The sequence below is a fragment of the Myotis davidii genome, unplaced genomic scaffold, assembly GCF_000327345.1.
Source record: "Myotis davidii unplaced genomic scaffold, ASM32734v1 scaffold148, whole genome shotgun sequence".
NCBI lineage: Eukaryota > Metazoa > Chordata > Mammalia > Chiroptera > Vespertilionidae > Myotis > Myotis davidii.
The window spans coordinates 3960555-3968177 of record NW_006299479.1 but is presented as its reverse complement, the minus strand read 5'-3'; the positions used below and the strand labels follow the sequence as shown (position 1 = coordinate 3968177).

At 54.3% G+C, this 7623-nt stretch overlaps 1 protein-coding gene across 2 annotated transcripts in view; it reads left to right on the top strand.

The window, feature by feature from the left end:
* The window catches only part of PKNOX2 (PBX/knotted 1 homeobox 2), a 295550-nt gene that overhangs the window by 74859 nt on the left and 213068 nt on the right, over positions 1-7623 (top strand). The gene's annotated exons all lie outside the window — the stretch shown is intronic.

Genomic DNA, 7623 nt, shown 5'->3' with positions numbered 1-7623 from the left:
AATGCACCCAGCCAGCCTGGCCCCGTGTTCTTTCTTGTGGGGTGCACAAAGTGGGGTGTTCAGAGCAGGGGACTGGGATTTAGGGTCGAAATGAAGCACGTTCCAGATGTGCTGTGCTGGGGCAGCCTGTGACCTTTCTAAGCCTCAGTTTCCTCATTTGCAGGATGGGGGGAGGATCAAAAATTTCTCACTGGGGTGTTGTGAGAGTGGAGTGTGCTAATGACTCCGCAGGCCCCTCATAAGCCGAGGCAATATCCGAGGGCTGGATGCTAGCTATTTATTCTAAGCTCTAAACTGCTGGCTGGGCTGAGGAGGGAGCACAGAGCAGTGTGATGCCTCAGAGCTTCCCAGAGCTAATGCAGAGGCCTCTGGACCAGCCTCCAGGCTGCAGGAGGCCCGAGCAGACAGCTCTGCACGCTCAGCTCCCCCTTTCCCACCAGGGTCTCTGGTCCTTTGATAAGAGCCGCTGGCACCCACCCAGGCAGCTCCCACTCCCAACCTTCTTCAGGAGCAGTAACCCTCTCCTGGTCTTTGCGATGTTTCTCATCTGGAAACAACACAGGCGGGATTTCCCAGCGTCTCCTGGGAAGACTGGTGTTCAGTAGTTGTGGGCATCCAGAGGCGGGGAGGTTTGAGGTCCCCAGTCCTGTGTCCCCACAGGAGGGTCCTCACTGCACAGCAGGGGAACTGGGACTCTTGCCCCCCATTCTCCCCTGCCCCAAGGTTGGGATTACACTGGCTGACAAAGGGATGTTCAGTCCTTCCTTGGGGTTTGGTGGGTCCCCCAATCAGAGGACCCCCAATCCTACTCTTCCTTCAGTGCCCCTTGAGGCCTCTTTCCTGCTTCTAACTGCTTTGCTGGAGAGCTCCCACTTGGGTCTTTTGCCACTAATGCAAACTCCACGAATTTAAAACAGGCTAATTCAACACCTATTTAGTGAAGGGAAAGATGCTGTAGCCTATTGAGCATCTGTTATCAGATGCATTTTAATTAAAATTTAAAAATAAGCTGGAGTCATCAGGGGAGCGCACACATCACCAGGGGCCCTGGGCAGCTGTAAAGTTGGGGTCAGTGAGGGGAGCTGGGCTGTCCGGTAGCAGCTGTCTTTGCACAGAGCTGGCGGGACCCCTGGAAAGAGGTCTGGTGGTCGCTCCTGCTCCCTGCTGCCCTGTGCACAGATGCCTCTCTGGACTGTACCACAGCCACGCTGGCAGATTGGAGGCCCTGGGGAACCTGGCCGTTACCTGCCTACAAACTGCATTGCCCTTGCAGGACCCATGGAGCATCCGGGGAAGCAGTGATTCTTTGTTTAGGTCTCAGAGGCGGGCCCCTGTACTGGAGAGGTGCTCCGGGAGACTGAGCTCCCGTCTGTGTCTGCCAGGCCTGCTCTAGGGCCGAGGCCTGGATGTCCATCTTCCCTGGCTCACGGGGCTCTCAAGTCCACTGGCCGGAGAGGAGGTGAGTGGAGAGAGGAGCTGTGTGAGGGCCAGGAGTGGATCCTCATTGGAGATTAGATGTCCCACCATGGCTGCTAGGGCAGAGTTAAAAGAATTTGGGCTCTGGAATCCTATTTGCTCCCAGCAGCTTTTTTGATAGGCAGGGAGGTGGAGCTGGGAACAGTAACACTCTCCCATCACCAGCCTTTCAGCCTTGGATCCCTCTTTGTTTGGCAGCACCTGACGGGTAAGACGGGTGGGGCTGTGGGATGGAAGCCTTTTCTCCCTTTTCAACCTGCTTTTGGGTTCTTCAGTACACTCGTTCCTGTCCGTAGCAGCCTGGTGCTTTGAGTGGCGAGGTGAATTTTACTTGAGTACGTGAATTTGGGGGATAGTCTTTTCACTGTGGAGCAATTCACCAAGGCAGGTTCATTTTTATCTTCCTTTGAGTCTCAGATGACCTTCAGTCCTAACCCTGTAGATCGGCCCATGGGCTCCTTCCTCACTGCCACCAACACCTCCCTCCCCTTTTGTTTTTTTCTGTTTCTTTGCAGAACCTCTTCCCTCTTTCTCCTCCTCCCTCTGCTTTCCTTTCTTTGTCCTTCTCTGTTGTGCTTGTCAGAGTCCCCGCCCTTGGCCTGGAGGCCTTCTGCCCACCCCAGGTGGCACCTGACTGCACTTCTGCTCAGCTGACCAGCCCGGCTCCTCTGGCCTTCATAACTCTCCTTGCTACTCTTACGGCCTAGACAAGACAGAAGTAACATCCACCCAAAGAGGGAACCCGGGGCTGCAAACCAGACTGCCTGGGGTACAGCCCAATCCCAGCACTGAGAGCTAAGGCGGGTGGCTCCACTCCTCGGTGCTCAATCCTCCTATCAACAAAGCAGGACACTGAGGCTTTTAGGGCTGCATATGAGGAGTGCACTTCATATCGCACTTCGTATCGACATTCATTGCACATCAGATCCTGGATGCTGGCCTCCCAGCGTAACAGGCAGGGCCAGAGGGCCCTAATGCTAAGGTGTTTTGTCCTCCATTGTCACAGTCTTTAGTCACCAGAGGAAATAAAACAAAGGGATGAGCAGAAGGGTTGGAGGCAGGGGAGGGAACAGAAAGGACCAGACTACTCAGTCTCTCCCCTCAACTTAGCCTCCCCATCTGCCCCATCTCACTGAGAGCAGCAACGTTCACCAAGGTGCTGTAGCTGAAAACCAGAGATTATCGTTGACTTTGAACTTTCCCTCATATCCACACAGCCCATTCCCATGTCCGGTCAATTTGAACTGTTACATAAGGTGAGTGTTAGCCCCAAACATGTCTCTCCATTCCCCAGGCCTTGCCCACACCTGTCACCGCTTGCCTGGTCCACTGCAACACTTGCAACTGGTTTTTGCTTGACCCCTTGCCCTCAGCTCTTCTCTCCATGGAAGCCATAGTCATATTTCATACCTTGAGGATCTTCAGTTGAGGCCATCAGTTTGCCGTCACATATTTATTGGTGTGATTTGGAGTTTAGTATCTGACTTGCTTGTTAGACATGTTCCAGGAGGTCAGGGTCATTGTCAGTGTCTGAGCTGGTCATCATTGCATCCCCAGTGCAGTGCCCTGGATGAGTACCTGTTGAGCAAGTGAATGAATGGGTGCCCAGGTGGGCACTTGATTTCCTGCTCCATCTCCTACAGGGATGCGCACCCACCTGGGCGAGAAGTCTCCCTTTTGTTCACAGATGTCTCCCTAGAGCAGCGGTTCTCAACCTGTGGGTCACGACCCCTTTGACGGTTGAAAGACCCTTTCACAAGGGTCGCCTAAGACCATCCTGCATATCAGATATTTACATTACGATTCATAACAGTAGCAACATCACAGTTATAAAGTAGCAACGAAAATAATTTTATGGTTGGGTCACAACATGAGGAACTGTATTGAAAGGGCCAGAAGGTTGAGAACCACTGCCCTAGAGTGTAGAACACTGGCTCACGCAGGGGCTTAGCAAAGCTGCACTTAGCAGATTAGAGTCTCGGAGCTAGAGGTCTTGGCTGGGCTCACTTATTCAGACCACTGGCCTAGACTCAGCTAGGGGTCACCTTCTCTGTGACATCCTCTCTTCCTGTCTCTTCACTGGCCTCCCAGGGCCTTGGTTTCCATGGAAGCTTTCTGAGCTGAGAACTTAGGTTGGGGTTAAGTCAAGATTGCTGCTTGATCATGTCCTTGCTATCCCCAAGGAAGACGTGGGTCCTCTTTGCCATGTCCTTATTAGGTCTGGGAGATGGGGGGTGGGCTGCGGGCACATCCTTTGGTCCCACGAACTCTTGGGAGCTTCTTTGGAGCTCCACCCAGTGCAGCCCAAATCATTCCCAGACATTGCTTTCTTTCTTGAGAAGGTGAAGGTGCCATGTGACATGCCGTCTGGGTCCCTCTCGGAGCTACAGTTTCCACCTGTGAGGAGACTGTGGCACCTGTGTGGCTGCCACGCTGAAGCCCATCTGAGAGGCTCACTGGGACAGGAGTATGGCAGGTGGGGATGGCGACTCTTCATCCCACCCACCAGGAAAGTCCTGATTGAGCCACCTCCCTCTCTCCCTGGTTAGGGGCCCAGCTCACACTCCTCCAGCTCACTGCCTTGGAGGTTTTCTTCCAGAGCCTTCTCTTGGGTCCTCCCGCTCCCTTATAGTTTCTCTCCCGCCTGGTAGGCTGTAGGCATTTCTCCCTGGGCCAGGCTGGCTTGGCTTGGCTTGGGGTGGGGAATTGTGTGCTTGTGGGGCAGTGGGCTCAGCCGGGAGACTGGGGTCTCAAGCCGCCTTGTGGCTGCTCTGCGGGGTCTGGCGGAACCCCAGCCTCTGGCTGTGACATACAGCCCCCTTCATGAAACCAGACAGAATTAAGCCTTTTGTTTCCTGTTTGCTAGGCCGGCTTAAAGAAAACACAGAGGGTCCGTGCGGCTGGGGCTCCCAACAAGACGGCCTTTGTATTCATTTAATTAATCAGTTAGCTGAGGGGAAGGAGAAGAGGGAAGTTCATGTTATAAATACATGTTTTTCTTTGGCTTTTCCCCCCCAAAGACAGGGCCTGAATGGCATCCCCGGGAGAGCCCCCCATCTCACCCCAGACATGCTGGGGGCCAGGGGCCTGCCAGGCTGCAGCTGCAACCCCCCCAACCCTACCCCCACAGCTCGAGAGTGTGGGCCCTGCTTTCTTCGGGGAAATGTTAGATGTTGACAGGAGGTGGGGCAGTGGTGGGGGCAGGGGGGGGGCGGTCACAGGCTCTGGAACCCATTCCCCCTCATTGCATCTCCCTTCAAACCCTGCGTCCTCGGTGGACGAGGTAACTGCACTGCCACACAGAGAAATGTCTGTCCCTATCGCTGCTGGTGGACCTGCAGGTGCATTTGGGAGCAAGTCCTCGCTTAAGTGCCAGGTGGTCTTCATGCTCCCTGCTTACCTCCCCTCCACAGGGAGGGACACACTGGTACCCAAGTTCCCAGCGGACAAAGCTCTCAGCCATGCATTCCTGGGAACAGCAGAGCCCCTTCGTGCCCCCCCATCCCTTCCCTTCAGTTGTGCCTTCTGAAGCACAGGGGCAAAGGGAGTAGGGCTCTCGGGGCTCAGGGGAGGGGCTGTAGTTGGGGGGCTGTAGTTGGGGGGACAGATACCCTCCACCCACTGCCATCTCCGCAGAGCCAGCTGTTGTAAAGCTTCCTTTGAAGATACTACTTAAACTTTATTTTCTTTTTGGAGATGGGCAGATTCACTCACTGTTCTCTCACTGATTCCCCTCTGCCAGCTGCCAGGTTTTTAGTCTGAAAAACATTTTGTGAAGAGGTAGCATTGCAACCCCTTTGTATACGGCCCTTGCCATGGAGGGTCACTGTGTGAGTTTCCCGATGGCTCTTCATCTCAAGTCCCAACTGAGACATTCTGGTGTCTGGAGCCTACAATGCCAGCCTCCTGGACGCTGCCCAGAGGGTCTGCAGAGCCAGCCCACAGGTAGAGAGAGGGTCCAGGGCTGGGCCTCGTGTCTGCATCTACATATTTAACTTGTCTCATGGGGCATCAGGCCAATACTCAGCTAGGTGCTGCCATCGCAGGTGGTGCCAGGCCCCTGCTTCCTACCCACCTCCCGACTTCAGTGGGGGCCCTTCAGTGAGGGATATGGCAGAGGCCGGAAAGCAGAGTATGTAAAAAGTTCTATGGGGCCAGGCTGGTGTGGTTCAGTGGTTGAGCGTTGACCTGTGAACCTGGAGGACATGGTTCGATTTGCGGTCAGGGCACATGCCTGGGTTGTGGCCTCGATTGTGGGTCGGGGGCGTGCAGGAGGCAGCCAATTAATGGTTCTCGTTCATTATTAACTAGAGGCCCGGTGCATGAATTAGTACACTAGGGCGTCCCTCAGCCAGCCTGTGCCCTCTTGCAGTCTGGGACTGCTCAGTGGACATCCCTCTCACAGTCTGGGACCCCTCGCTCCTTACTGCCCGCCTCCTCGCTGCTCCTTACTGCTCAGCTCGCTGCTCCTAAGGAGGTGGCCACCGCCCCTGTGCTCACCAGCCATGAGTCTGGCTTCTGGCTGAGCAACGCTCCCCCTGTGGGAGCGCACTGGCTACCAGGGGGCAGCTCCTGCATTGAGCGTCTGCTCCCTGGTGGCCAGTGCGCATCATAGCGACTGGTAGTTCTGGCTGTTCTGCCATAGCGCTCGCTTAGGCTTTTATTATATAGATATTTCTGTCTCTCCCTCTCCCTTCTTCTCTGAAATCAATAAAAGTGTATTTTTAAAAAATGTTACATGGGGACAGGACTGCAGGGCCTGAGTTTTCTGTCACCCCCACTCCTTCCTCTGCTGGGGACCTTCTTCCTCTCAGCCACTGAGAGAGCTACAGTTTCAGGCCACAAACCCAAATACCCTCATTCTGGGGTTTTGGGAGGACAATCAAGGCTGGGACCCAGATGGGTTGAACTTTTTCTTAGCTCACCAGCAAAGTGCCAGGAGTCTTGTGTGACCCGGGTCAGCAAAGGATTCGGTGAAACTTACCGTGCAGCTGACGAGCCTGTGCCTTGTGTGTGCCTGTCCTCTGAAGCAATGAATACACTCAGGACTCCGGAGCTCATGTCCTCTCTGGAGTAATCCGTCAGCCCCTTGCTTCCCTGCTTCATTTCCGCAGGCCAGTGCTTCACCTCCACTGTCTGCAGGAAAAGGACCACCCCCTTGAGTTCCTCTGCTCAGAGTGGGCCATAGGTTCAGGGAAAAAGTCCTTGCTGCCCTTTGCTTGGGGCTCCTGGAGAGGTCAGACCCTCCAGAGTAAATCTCATTTCCAACATTGTTTAGTCATAGAGATGGTGGAGCTGGAAAGAATCCCACGATCAGCTGGCCCTAGGAGGAAGCCAGACCGATCCCCCTCCACAGCAGGAAGTCTGGTTTGAGGCATGATGGTGGGTGGGGTCAGTGGGGTCTAGTTTTGGTCCCCAGGATGCAGCCAGGGTAGCTGGGAGTTGGATGTCCGGGGGATAAGGGGCCACTAAAGTCATGTTTCTTCTAAGTTGACATGTAAGTGAGTTGCCTGGTCCTCTTGTTAAAATGCAGATTCTAAGTCAGTAGGTCTGAGTGAGACTCAGGTTCCCCACTGACTGGCTCCCAGGTGGTGTCGATGCAGCTGGTCTGAGGCCACACTGAGTAGCAAGGGTGTGTGGTTTATCAGTGTGGTGCTTGCACAGTACAAGGTCGCTGGCCTGTGGCTGAAGCGGGTGCTTTGTTCCAGTCGTAGGTGACCAACTCATCTCGGTTTTCACAGAAATTCCCCAGTTTAGTCAATGAAAGTTCCCAGGATGGTTGACTGCTCAATGGCTGTTAGATCAGCTGAGGAAGAATTGATGCCCGACGGGCCTCCATGCCCAGCAGGCCAGGTGGCAGCTTCCTAACTGAGGGCAGAGTGATGTCTTGGGTTCTTATACTTTGTGACTCCTGTTTCTGAATCAAGAATTTTACATTTGATTTCACCCAATTTTTTTTAATTGCATAGCCAGCAGGTGACTCTTGCTGGGGGGAGGATGAGCAGAGACTGGGTTATGTCCCTTTGAGCCCCAACCATTTTGCTGTTCTGAGCATCCCCTCCTTCCAAGCCAGGGTCTATCCCTCTTCTCTCACTGCATGCCCTGCCCCAACACATGCTCTACAGGCTGACCTTAGCTTCCCCAGAT